The 13,314-nt window shown below is 38.6% G+C and overlaps 1 long non-coding RNA gene across 1 annotated transcript; it reads right to left on the bottom strand.

Moving 5' to 3' along the window:
• Nucleotides 1-1,116: 1,116 nt before the first annotated feature.
• On the bottom strand, nt 1,117-13,224 carry LOC148190420 (uncharacterized). Its single transcript, XR_015776764.1, has 2 exons — nt 12,842-13,224; nt 1,117-2,995 (listed from the first exon to the last, which is right to left on the bottom strand). It is a non-coding gene; the product is annotated as an uncharacterized LOC148190420 (long non-coding RNA).
• Nucleotides 13,225-13,314: the final 90 nt, after the last annotated feature.

Below are 13,314 nucleotides of genomic sequence, written 5' to 3'. Positions count from 1 at the left end.
CAAGAGAGAAAAATATGATTAAGTTTTCATCTCATTTAGGGATCAGTCACTTTTTTATACAGTTCCTGAATTGCCTGAGATTGTTTTTGCCTAAGATTTTTAAGCCATATAGCATCATGGTGTATTAGACTGCGTGAATTTACACTTTGATTTGATTGCTACGTGCAGTCATTCAAGCAATCCTTCCTTCATTTAGTTGAAAGAGAGAGTGAGACAGAGTTGACTGATACAACATGAAACATCTGCCACCTGATTGATTCCTGAATCCAATTGCCCATAGCAACGGCCCGAGCTCGGGCTTTTAAAAGAGCTATTTCACCCTAATACATGGCCCATTACCAAATGGCCATTCATCACATTAACTCTGCCTTGAGAGAGCTGCCAGTGTCTCAGTCAGTACAGTGCCACAGTGCTCTCTGTCTCCAGTCAGGACACACTCAGCAGCATGTCCACTTTGCCATGACTGTGTTTACCTCAGGAATACACAAACGCAGCCTGCCGCAGGCTCTATTAACGAAGCGAGAAGGAACCTCTGCTGATACACTCAACATAGACTGATTGACCCCCTCATGTTATATACAGATATACTGTACTGCACTGTACTTTATGTACTGTATTTGCCATTTTGAACCTTGAACAGTCACCTAAAACGGTATATTATGGAAGATTTTTACACTCTACATGCAGTCCATGCAGTATAATTTTCTCTCCACTGTCCTTGAATAACCATGATCTCTCTGATGAAGATAAAAACACCAACGCTAAATTTTCCAGAGGATACAAATGCAACAATCAGAGCACTCGCATAAAAACACAGACTATATATTGTTTTTAAAAAATTCACAAAAATAAACACTTTCGCCAAACCTTTAATTAGCACGAAGCCGTGTGCTTTAGCTGGAATTAAGGAGCTTCAGGCCCAGCTGTGGTGGAGCCTGATTACTTAATAATATGGTGATAAACACAACTATCAATCAAAGCCCCTGACAGGACTTACAATTCAGGAAAGATCAGCCAAAATAAGAGCTGCTGACTCTCTCATTGTGGCGGTGTGTATGGGGGTGTGTAACAGGATACTCGCTACAGTCGGCAATGAAGTTACTTGCACCAATGTAATGATGGAGAGAAATAAAGTGTCACTTTTATTTACAGAGCACCGCTACAGTAACTGCAGCTGCCTCTTGAAAACAACAGTTGTGCAATCTAAAATATGAAGTCGCTCAGTGTGGAAGACGACAAACACACAATGTTTGAAACACTGGTCGTAGCCGCAGTAAACACACCTTACATTACATTGAGAAAAAAGTCATCCACAACACAAGCAATATGCACACGTTTTACAATACAATGAGAAAATTCTCATCATTATTCTCATAATAATGTATTCTTGAGGCCATAAAGTACATAGTAACCTGTAAAGCTCATTGCCAATATAAACTGATGCACAAACTGTTGGGGGATTTGTAAGATAAGGATTCTGAAAATTTAATGTCTACCTCTTTTAATATTAGTTTGAAATTTCACTCGTCTATTTTTAACACTCCAGGCCACGTATTTGGTATTTTATAAAATCTTTTTACAAACACAGATTCATTAGGGGTTACTCGTCCTGGCTTGTTTTAACAAAATCCACTTTTTACATCATAAAATAAACTATTAAGGTGATTATATAAACATTCTTCCATAAATTGTGTCTAAGTTGTTTTTTTGTTGGTTTTTTTTTTTGTTTTTTTTTACAATTTCCTTTTGCAGGAAATCCAGAAATTTGAACTGTGGTTGAACTAATTGATTTAAAGGGGCTCTAGGTGGAATTGAAAGCTTATGAAATGTCTGGACACATTTCTTAACATGGAGCAGGCTGAACTGGCAACTAGCAGCTAATGGTGCTAACTCTATAAACAATGTGAAACAACAGCAACAGTGCTGACAGAGCTAACAGTGTTTAACAGGGGGACTAAGAGGGTGGACGCAATGTTTCTGAGACAAAGTTGTGCTGATATGTGCAGTAACTGCTGTGTGAGTGCAGTAAAAGTGGCAACAATGATCTAGTGCCATACACACACTAAAGGACTCATGCACGCGGACACCGCTGGACCGGCTGACCAACAGAGAAGCTCAGATTTAATTCTCTGCTCAGGACGCCACTACATCTTTACATAGCAATTAGAGATATTTGTTGCTGTATTGATGCTTTGACACAGAGGACACATCCCCGTCAATATTTGGAACACGTACCCCTCTAATGTTACATACAGAACCTTTGAAGTTTTTTATTTTGTCACTATAGTATATCAGTGGTAATGAAGAAAAGTCAAATACTATGATTGTTTTGTGAGAACCTTGTAACTAAAGTTTTAATGATTTAAATTTTTCAAATAAAATTAAGCACTTAGATACTCTCACTGCAACTGAGAATAACATTTTTTCTAAAAGCTGAATTACACATTGAAATGTATCGTCATCAAGCACCAAGCTTCTTTTCAAATAAGAGTGAAACTTTTTTGTTACATTCAGTTCACATATAAAGTGTATGCACATACAGACACCTCCTCCTCAGTAACTATCTCTTGTTTTGGCCCTTGCCGAAGTCAGAGTTGCCTGTTCCTTGACAACAGTCCACTGCGCTGCAAATGTTGCTGTTTTCTGTTGGTCTAAAGTCTTCGCAGCGTGGATGACATGAAATAAATTCTGGCTCTGAGAGGTAAATCACTGCAGCTCTGGGGGACTGCAGCTATTCTCTCTCACCTCGCCACTTTTAGCAGACCGTGGCTGATTTCCTTCCTTGCGTGACTCTGGAGTGTAAACACACAGCCAGAGTGACTCATCACTATTTCTCACTTCCATGGTCTGATATAAACACATGAAGGGGTCAGGTGTCATTTTGGGGTGGTGAGTGGGTGGGTGGAGGCCAGTATGTCTCCCCATAAGACATCTTCCATTCTCCAAAGAATTCACAGCTTCCTGTGGCCAAAGCCGCACGCCTGCCCACTCCAGCCTGGAGGAAGGAGAAAGAGAAACACAGTTAGGAACAGGGAGAGAGAAAGAAAGACAACTTGGGTGATAGATTACCTTCTCTGCCACGCTGCTCTTCAGCAAAATGGAAAGAATGCAGTCTTGATGAGCCTGTATCTCTTTTCAGCCCAGACAGAACAAGAGAAAGAGTGATGGTCAGAGACGAGATGGAAGGGATAAAGTTTGGTTCAATTGTGTGGCATAAATTAACTTTACTCTGCTCCTTCTAGTTGCAAATTGATTTATAACTCATGAAACCTTGTTTACATACAGCCGCCAGCTTGTCTTTTGGGCCGATTGGCACTTTGTTAAAAAGGGATGTCTTAGAAAGTCCTGATCAGCACTTTGCCCTCTTGAGCCCTGCGTTATTGCAGGGTAGTCGGGGTGGAAGGGAGGGACAGCCACTTCCTTTCAGGCCCCAATCTGAAGAAGGGCCAAATACAGTCCAACATCAATCACTTTGCACTCCACAGCTTTCCCAGTGCCATTGTTATAGAGCAGACCAACGGAAAGAGGCCGGTAGCAGGTGGAAATAAAAAGCGCTTTGACAACTATAGGGTAAAATTCCTCCAGAGATCGCCACAACATTTACATAAGCCAAAGGGAGCAATGTCTGGCCGCCAGCAGCAGTCTGGACACACACATATCTAGTCAGCAACATTCTCATATGCTCTGATACATGGACACATTCAGCCATGGAGTCATTACAGGCGCACAAAACCAAAGGCTGTGTCCAATACATTCATCTGCATGTAGGCAAGAGGCAGCCATGTGGAGAGAAAAAAAGTAACTCCTCATCAAAATGGTAACTTCTGCAGCTGTTTTTACAAACACAACAGTCCTCACTGTGATATTAGCCAAATTGTTCTATTGAAATTATGTTTTAACAATATTAGTGTAATGTTTTTTTCTGTATGTAGGCTATATTTTTCCCAGAAATATTTTCTTATTGTGTTATCTCTGCCACAGGGTCAATTACGATTCTTTGTGTTATGACTGCCTGCCTCTCATTTAGAACTGCATACAAGAGGTGGTCAAAAAAATGTGTAATTGTGATGTTTTTGCCCTGCGATTTACCATTAGCCCGACTTTTATGTTAAAGATGTTTTGGAAAGACTGTTTTAAAACTATATTTTACCCAGTGTTTATAGTGATTTAGCTCTTACCCATAATGTTCATATTGGCTAAATGCCTAAATGCACACAGTATGGACTGACTGCAGGGACAGCTCATGGTGTCTGATTAGCCTGACCTCACCTGAGAAGGTGTTGTCTGTTTGTATTTTGGATTTTTCTTTGGGACTTCTTTTTGACCTGATGAAGGCCAGAGGACCGAAATGTTGCATATTTAAATTGAGTTTATTACAAGTCAAAGATAGAGTGCAGGAATATAATTTTCTTACCTAGACTTGAAATTTATATAAATACATTTTTTGTCACGGATGTGAATGAATGCGAATAGAGCAGATAATGTGTTGAGATACAAACAGCAGCTCACCTCTGTCAACTCGGTCAGATCGAAACACAAACGTACTCTGCTAAAGATTTTCTCCCCAGTATCGAGTATTCCAGGTGAGGATTTCATTTGGGGACACAGAGGATACATCCCCGTCAATATTTGGAATATGTCCCCACTCCAATAAAGACATGAGAGTAGCAGAAGACTGTTCAGGAAGAATGCAAGAAATTAAGTTTCTGATGCTCAAAATTTTCAGGCACAGGACCCCCATACCTCCTGTTTCATATGCACACCCAAAATGTTGACGCAAAACCTATTCCCTTGGTTCTCTTCTTGATTTCTATGTAGAAAAAATGTTGTTAAGAAAAATAATTTAGAAACATAGCTTTCCGCTTCTGGGACATGTGATTGTTTTTTTTTGGTTTTTTTTGGGTTTTTTTCCCTGCATACCAGTTATTTCAAATCAATAAATCATTGTAGTTTCATGTAAATCACATTTGTAGCAACAACCCATGACAATATTTGATGACTGGCTGCCAATATTTAAAGAGTCCAAGATGTAAAGCCTTATTTGTCCTATTTCACCTGATGTCCTAAATTACATGACTTCACCCTATAGGTGGCAGAAGAAAAAAAAAAATACACAAATGTGATTTCTAGCAACTTCCAGCACATGCCAAGTTATTTCAGGAATAAATTCAAATTTTGTGACATAAACAGAAAGGCAGAAGCTTTGCACTACACTGTAAAATCTGTCAAGTTTATCTTACATGAAATAATCTTGCAAAACGATTGCCTTGAAAAAGGAAAGGAAATATCACTATTAATCTTAATTTAGGTTTACTTTATATCTAAGTGTTAAGTTTACTTGAAATTCAGCTGTATTTACTTACAAGTGAAATTAGCTTGTTCCTTCTCAGTGTTAGTAACATCAGTAAACCAAGTTAGTCTGACTTAACTTGTTCATGACAAAGAGGATTTTTGGCAATGATGATTTTAGGAGATCTGTCAGTTCTGTTTTAACATGTTTAATATACAAATATAACTAGTTTGCAACCAGCAGAATACAGATTTATAGCACAGTAAACTTGGTTTACCGAATTTTCAAAAACTTAAAGAGATTAATTTAATTAAACCTGTCATTTTTAAGTTGTAACAACTCAACAAAATTAAGAGAATATAACTAAAATTTGACAACAATTTAAAAATGTAATAACAATTAAATTAAAGGTGAATGAAGATTATTTTATATCCACTTACATTTTTCAAGGCAATTTGTTTTGCTAGATTTCTTTTAAAAAGAAAAATCAAATTGACAAATTTTGACTTATATCCCTCTTCTCTCATCCTTTGACAGGATGCATTGTAACAGCTAGTGTTTGTGTCTCTCTTGCCTTTTCCCCATGCAGCGTCTCCCTGTCCTCTCCTCTCCATGGCACTGCCCACAACACCACCCCCACAGCTGCACTCCTCTCTCCGCTTGGGATCACAGGCTAAAACCTGGCAGGATCACTGTCACATGATGCCCATGCGTGTGATGCTTCGCTGGGACCCCCCTCCACTCAGGAAATGCTCTCGGCCTTTTTCCCACCCTAGTGTTCCACTGTGAAGAGCCGGGCATTACAACCGAATCCAGTTACCATCCCAAAGCATTCCTGACTGATTCCAACCACTGCCTGGCTATGGGTTCCCACAGACAATGAGGATATGCCCTAATTTCAAACCGACTGGAGCACTGGGTATCAAGTTGTGAACTACCAAAGCTGTTTATGGCAGAACAGAGGAGTTTGAGCTCCACAATAGGCAATTACCATGCCCACCCCCCACCCCCCCTTCATTCAATTTGTGGTTTGTCTGTAGGTGGGTTCGGTTGTGCACAGATTAAAAATAGCCAAGCCACTCCAGACAAAAACTGCGAGGGACATGGAACACACATTGCACAAATGATATCTCCCATTGTGGTGTACTGTTTGGGAATTCTTAATTGCTTTTTCCGAAGCAGCTTGCCACAGGAAAATCCCCCTTCAGAGTAAAGAAAAAAAGAATAAGTGGGCTGCGCGTAAACACCATACATATTATGTAAACGCGCATGTAAACACGTACGTATAAATCCATGTCGCCCCATGTGCACCCATCAAACTGCCATTAAAGCTGTATCAAAGGAGCTAACCTGCAGCAGAGCCGGTTGTGGCCTGCGTCTGCCCTCCCTCTCTCTTTTGTGTTCTCCACTGTGGTTTCTGCTTCAGCTCTTGTTATTGATGTCTCTCCCTGCATCAGACAGATCATGATGGACCGGCCCTGGGAGGTGTGCAGGGCTGCAGGGTGGGGCACCAAACAGGCTCCCACTCACTGTGTGGGAACGAGTCTTGCAAAGGCCACAGTGGAGAGAGTAGTAGTGAGGCGGTGTATGAAGCATCTACTGGAACATTTTAATGTGTTTTCACTGCATTTTGGGGGGGTAATAAATAAAACTGGATAGCAATGCACAATATATTTTTAATCGATATTAATTGTTACAGCTGGACTTAACTCGAGGTGATAGGAGCAGAAAATGACTGCTTTAACTCAACATGCATAAACAATTATAAATTGTAATATTGTTTATTATTACAACTGTAATCTGTAATGGGAAATTATTTTTTAAATGACTTATTTGATTAATATGTTATCAGGTAATTGTATTATTTATCGAAAAAGAAATTATGAAAAGTTTTCATTTAAAATATCCGTTTTGCAATTATGCAGCAATCCAAGAGTGTTTTAGTTTAAATACTCAACATTAAAAATAAATTTAACCTTTCAAATTAAAACCTTTAGTCTTTGCTTTTGCATATTCTTTACCAATATATATATAGGCTATATAAAGACCAGACACAAGCACAGCAGTAGAGGAAAGAGAAACTTTTTTAGGCGTTCAATATTTAGTCAACTCTGATAAACAAACACTGTGGACAATAATGGAAATAAGCTGGACTTTACTATTCTGTCCCTGAAAAAGTCTATATGTTGCTGTAGTTTTTATTTATTATTTTTTATATAAACAATAACTGACAATGTTGTCAACAAACCAAGTATCCTAAAATAAATCCCCAAGCACCATTGTAAAACCTAAAAAGGAATATTGTACATAATCTATTTTAGAATTTTGCTGTATAAATTGAGGATGAATACAAAGACAAGCTCTCTATTAACCAGACATATAGCAGCCACTGATCCCACAATCACATCTTTTCCTCCCCACGTTTTAACCTTTACGTTTAAACTCGACATAACTAAAATATCCTAACTTTCGTTCTTTTAACTTTTTTTTCCTTCACGCTTTAGGTGTTGTGTCCTGTTTTACACAGAAAACAGCTTGCCAAGTTGCTGAAACACCAATTTACTCCGTACAGGTATTGAAAATTATGGAACATTTTCCCTGCAAGTGCTAACCACATTTGGACAGTTTGGAATTTGTAAAACCTCTGGACCTGCCAAATCCTCCCCACTGCTGTCCTTCATGTCAAATTATGTGGTGGTGCCTGTGATCACAAAATAAACCAGAAAGAATTTTACACATGCCTTTTATTCTTTTATCATTGTCTGAGGAGCACGTTTTCGTTCAACATACAGCTGTCAAAAAACTGAACTAAATCTGCTTTAAGATATGACAAACTGGTGAATACGGAAATAAGAAAATGATTATGTGAGTGGGCTATTTTGGATTTGACAGTATAGCACGCCAGGGACTGCTGCGGGGAGGCGATGTGAAGTTTTTACTGAGGAGGCCGGGGTTCTCACAATAACGTTTGCACAGATGACTCATGTATTTAATTAGCTCCTATTTGGATGCTTTAAAAAATGCTTTGAATGATCCACGACATAAACCTCAAAAGACTACCAGATCACCTCAAGCTTACAGCACACTGATGATTTTATTATCTTATGCGTTTTGAGAATGCCAACTTTCACACTAATCAGACACTCAAATAAACCACCAACATTCGCGTTCAAAGTGAAAACATAAACTCAATTCCATTCAAGGTGGGCAACATCCAAATACCATCGACAACTATCAGTTATCAATTATCAAGCTGTTGTAAGTCTGCAGTTGATAGCTGTGCTGTTGCTGCAGGTGTGCAGACAGGTGACAGACACGTGCATTCTGTCAACCAATGAGAAATAAACTCCAGGCAATTATTTACTCATTACACTGCTATAGTTATGATATAAAAAAAAAGAACAGAAAAAAGAAGTAAAGATTCATTAGATGTGCAACCCACTAGTCTAAATTTAGAAATAAACAATAACAATGTATGCATGGTTGTATAATAGTGAATATCTATCTATCTATCTATCTATCTATCTATCTCTCTCTCTCTCTCTCTCTCTCTCTCTCTCTCTCTATATATATATATATATATATATATATATATATATATATATATATATATATATATAATGTTAATTTTTAAATATAGATATAGTTCTACCTACTTCTTTTGTTGTATATTCTGCATTTATTCAGTTGTTAACTGTGAGCACGAATGTACTCTTAGAATGTAAAAACATCCCGATGGCAAATTATCAGCTAAACCAATATTATTATAAAAGCAAGTTATTAAGTTCTCTGTATGTTAAATTACAAACACATTTGATTATCATCTGCTCGCATCACGTGTTTGACTTTCTTAAACAAATAAAATGCTATGAACGACAAAACCACTGAACTGTCTGAGATCAGCTTAATAACCGCTTTGCAAGTCCCATCAGACTGTAACACCTGCACCACGACGCACGGACATTTCAAACGATTGAGTCATATTGGTTGTGTCATATGCTCAGGGACACTTCAGAGTGGAGGATATTTAGAAACTCTAAGTTTGTATTAGATCCCATAGACCTAAGTCCATGACATCGATTTTGAAGGTGTTATAAAAATTACCGGAACAGTTATTTTATCAACTTTTTTCCAGAGATGCTGTGCTAAGGGATTACTTTTCTTTGTGCCTTCACATACACACACTCACACACACCCAGCGGGGCACGGGGCAGATATCTCGCCAAGAGAATTAAAAAGTCATCGGGCGCACTTCTGCTGCAGCTGATTACCGGAGAGGGTGGTGCCCATCAAATACACTTCAGATCCATGTAGAGACGCAATGCGCGCAATCAGCGGTCTGCTAGCAATCCCGTCCTTTCTCGTTCACATAAACACCACTTAAACGAAAATATACACGGCCACCTACAGCGCAGGGAAAGTGATGAGGGGGTACCCACCTCGACATTACACTGTTTTCAATTAAAGCGACAATTCTGAGTGAACTGCAGGCGACACTGCAGAGACAAAGAGCCAGAAAAACAATTAGGAGGCAGCTTTAATTTACTTGTTTGGCGATTAAAAAGACAGTATTTTAAAAAAGTCGTGCTCCCACTAAAAATGTGCAATTAAAATCATTTAATAAAATCAATAGGCTAGTTTCGTCATGAAAATAATAATTAGATATATATTTTAAAACCGATCAATATATTTGTTTGTTTCAGAGCTCCTGCAATAAAATATGAGATATAGGTTTATTTTATAAAACGCACACTTTTTTATCTTAAGTATTTCATGCGCAAAACGCCAATTGTTTGTGTGCATCTAAGATTTACATTATTTACATGCTTGTTTTGCATACTTACTTAGTTTTAAATAATATAAGAAATTAGAATGAATAAAATCAGAAAAATGTTATTGCCAAAAGATCTAAAATTGCTATCAGATTGCAAAACATTTAGCAGGCTCCTTACTATCCCGTTTGTATCCGCTTAAATAAATTTTAATGTTTGTTAATGAATTTTAACGTTTTTCTGGGATTTAGATGTAGCCTATATTTTTTTTCTTTTGGTAGAAATAATAGTAAAAAATGGGATCTTTGAATTTTCTTTCTTTTTTTTTTTTTTTTTAAATCTCGCTATTATATTAAATTAAAATAACCGTTTTAACACACGACATCAAATGCGTAGAGGGTACACATCTAATTTAGGAAAGGTATTTGCTCTGCTATAACCGATTATGTGATACTGATGTGAGTGCCGCCTCAAAACCTGATTCAAGTTCAAGTCGGATGAGTCTGCGGCCAGTTGATCGATCACTCTGTCGCACTGTCCTCCAAACAAAGTCCCCGCGGCCTCGCTATGACCCTCTGCGGCCCGCCGAGCATAGAAACTGGCTTATCTCTCAGAGATGATCGCCTGTAAAGAACATTTTATCTAAAAGTTTGACACTTAAAATTCCTTGAGTCACGTTGGATCCATCCTAATCTCAAATCAAATTATAGTACTGACCGCTGCAGCTGCTGGATCTATAATCCGCCGGGCTGCCTAATTGGTATAAGCAATAATTTTGAAGTTAACCATGTCGTGACTTGCTGACATGATGTAGAAGAACGTTGTCTTAGTGTCTGAGAGAGCGCAGTCTTTAATGTCAAGATTTTAATGAGCAATGATAGGAGTAACCATCATAAAAGGGCCACGAGACAAACCTGAACGTACTGTAAATATTACAGTATTCTGTTTTACAATAATGTTCAGGTTGCACGAGAGAGGGCCTAAATTATATACTTTGGGGCCTGTTGTTGTAGTGCTCCATTGTACAAGAGGTGACAGGCGGAAGAATGTAACCAATAAGAAACCATTTATGTGTACATTTCTGATGCATGCTGCAACAGCGTGATCTTAAAGGGTTCAAAATTGGTTTCAGTGCACTAAATAACGGTAAGACAGTCCGGAAAGCCTGTCAGGACTGTGCACTCTGCGGTGTACCTCCACCTAAGTGGCCGAGCATTCCTGAGGATGCAGCGCTGTCAAATATTTCATGATGGGACGTCATGGAAAAGTGCATGACTTCGTCTGCGATGGAGCAACAGGGAAGCTCTGACCCGGGGACTCAAGCTTCAGAAATGACGAGTGCAAGCGGCCACCGACGATATAAAAGAAGCTACTCCATTGTAAACTAACGTTTTAAAAAATGTTTTTAAGTTCTGGATAAATACAATATAGCTACATACACACATCAGCACATTCTGACGATAGTGCTTGTTATTTTCGGTTGATAACCACATTCTATTGAATCTTAAACTAAAATATGAGGTAATAATAATAAAAAAAAAAAAACTTTTGCAGCTTTCTCTTGACGAAAGCAGAATGCAGTGTTTGAGCAGCATCAACATCCAACACTGATGCGTAAACTTTTAACTACGGCCTGGGGCTGGACATGCACATTTTTAATATATATATATATATATATATATATATATATATATATATATATATATATATATATATAAACAAAGAAAGAATAACATGACATGTGGCGAATGAGCATGTGAGAAAAAAAAAACGCCCTAATGGAATGAAGTCATCAGCGGTAATTAAATGCAGTGGGCAGAGAGGGAGGACGGGAGCGCGCCTGCCCCTAGTGCGCGCTGGGTGGTCTGCTACACTGATAAATGTGTGGCCCTCACTCCAGGCGAGTGGCCGAGCAGGCACCGGTTAAAACAATACTTACATTCATTTATCCATGGGTTTAAATCTCCTCTGCAACAGCGAAAACTAACAGTGGCACGCCTGTCACCTTTGAGTTGACAATGAAAATTTGACAGTGGATGGTTTTCTCGCTTTCTGTGGCAAACCACCTGGAACAAAGGAGGGACTGGATATTTCCGGTAAAAATCAATAAACCGTTTGATATTTCAATCACACATTCATTTTTTACTTAAAAACGCTTTTTTATAAGCACATTGCTACATTATAATACAGGAAAAAATACTATAAGAGCAACTGGTGACCTTTACGCACAGACAACAAAGTCTCCAAATACTGTCTGGTTTTACGCACAGAGCAAATATTTTCATCCACTATTTTCTCTGGTGTTATTTCCCATTCTGTCAAAATCAGTAATCATCATAAGCCAATACTAACGCCGACAGAGATCAGTGGAACAACAGACTCGACTAAACGAACCCACGGAGAGGCAAAAGGTTGCAGACTGCAGCTATCGAGATCTCAAGGGAACAATAAGCAATCTACTGTCAACAGTTTTAGGTTATGGACTGATCGTCTTTCAGTAGCTCTCGCTCACAGCTGCGTAAAAGCCAGTAAAACTGTCCAAAATTAAGCGTTTCGAATTTGGAAACAGAAACTGATGCGCATGTTGTTTTGAGTGAATTACAACTCAGTTAAAGCAAAAACCTTCTGTAAAGGTTAAGGCATAATTAAGGCTTCGTTTTTCTAATTATCCTATAAGACACACGTGTCACATTAAACAAATATCCACTGTGGCACTAAATTAAAGCGGCCACAGTTCTGCTGGTGATATTGTGACTGAAAAGTGTTAAATCCACTTTACCTTCATTCCTGGATCATTCGATGGTAAACTGCCTGCAGGAGTCGATCCCAAGTCCCCGTCCGAGTTTCTGTGCTCACAGCTCGGCAGAGATTCCACCTCACTCCTCCTGCGTCCCTGCGTAAATATTATGACTGCATTACACAAACAATCTTCCTGTGTAAAAACGTCCAGTATCTCCACGGGATGCCGCGAACAGACGGGCATATCGCATCAGATTGAGTATTAGCTGATCTAACGGGGCTTTTGCTTGATTTTTTATTTAAAGAAGGCCAGGGAAAATGTTTACATTCTGCTGTATAAACATCCTGCCCATGTTCCTGTCTATCTTTTACAGAAATCAAGAGGGTGGTTTGGAATATGAAGGGCATGCTCTCCGGTAAATACTTTTCATACGCAAAAACATATCTTTATAAAAATATGTCATTAGGTTAATAACAATGGAGACATAACCCATTTGCCGTGCTGCTGCATGA

Source organism: Plectropomus leopardus, chromosome 1, assembly GCF_026936395.1.
Source record: "Plectropomus leopardus strain MGB_pleo_1.0 chromosome 1, ASM2693639v1, whole genome shotgun sequence".
NCBI lineage: Eukaryota > Metazoa > Chordata > Actinopteri > Perciformes > Serranidae > Plectropomus > Plectropomus leopardus.
This window is presented reverse-complemented; position numbering and strand designations above follow the sequence as displayed.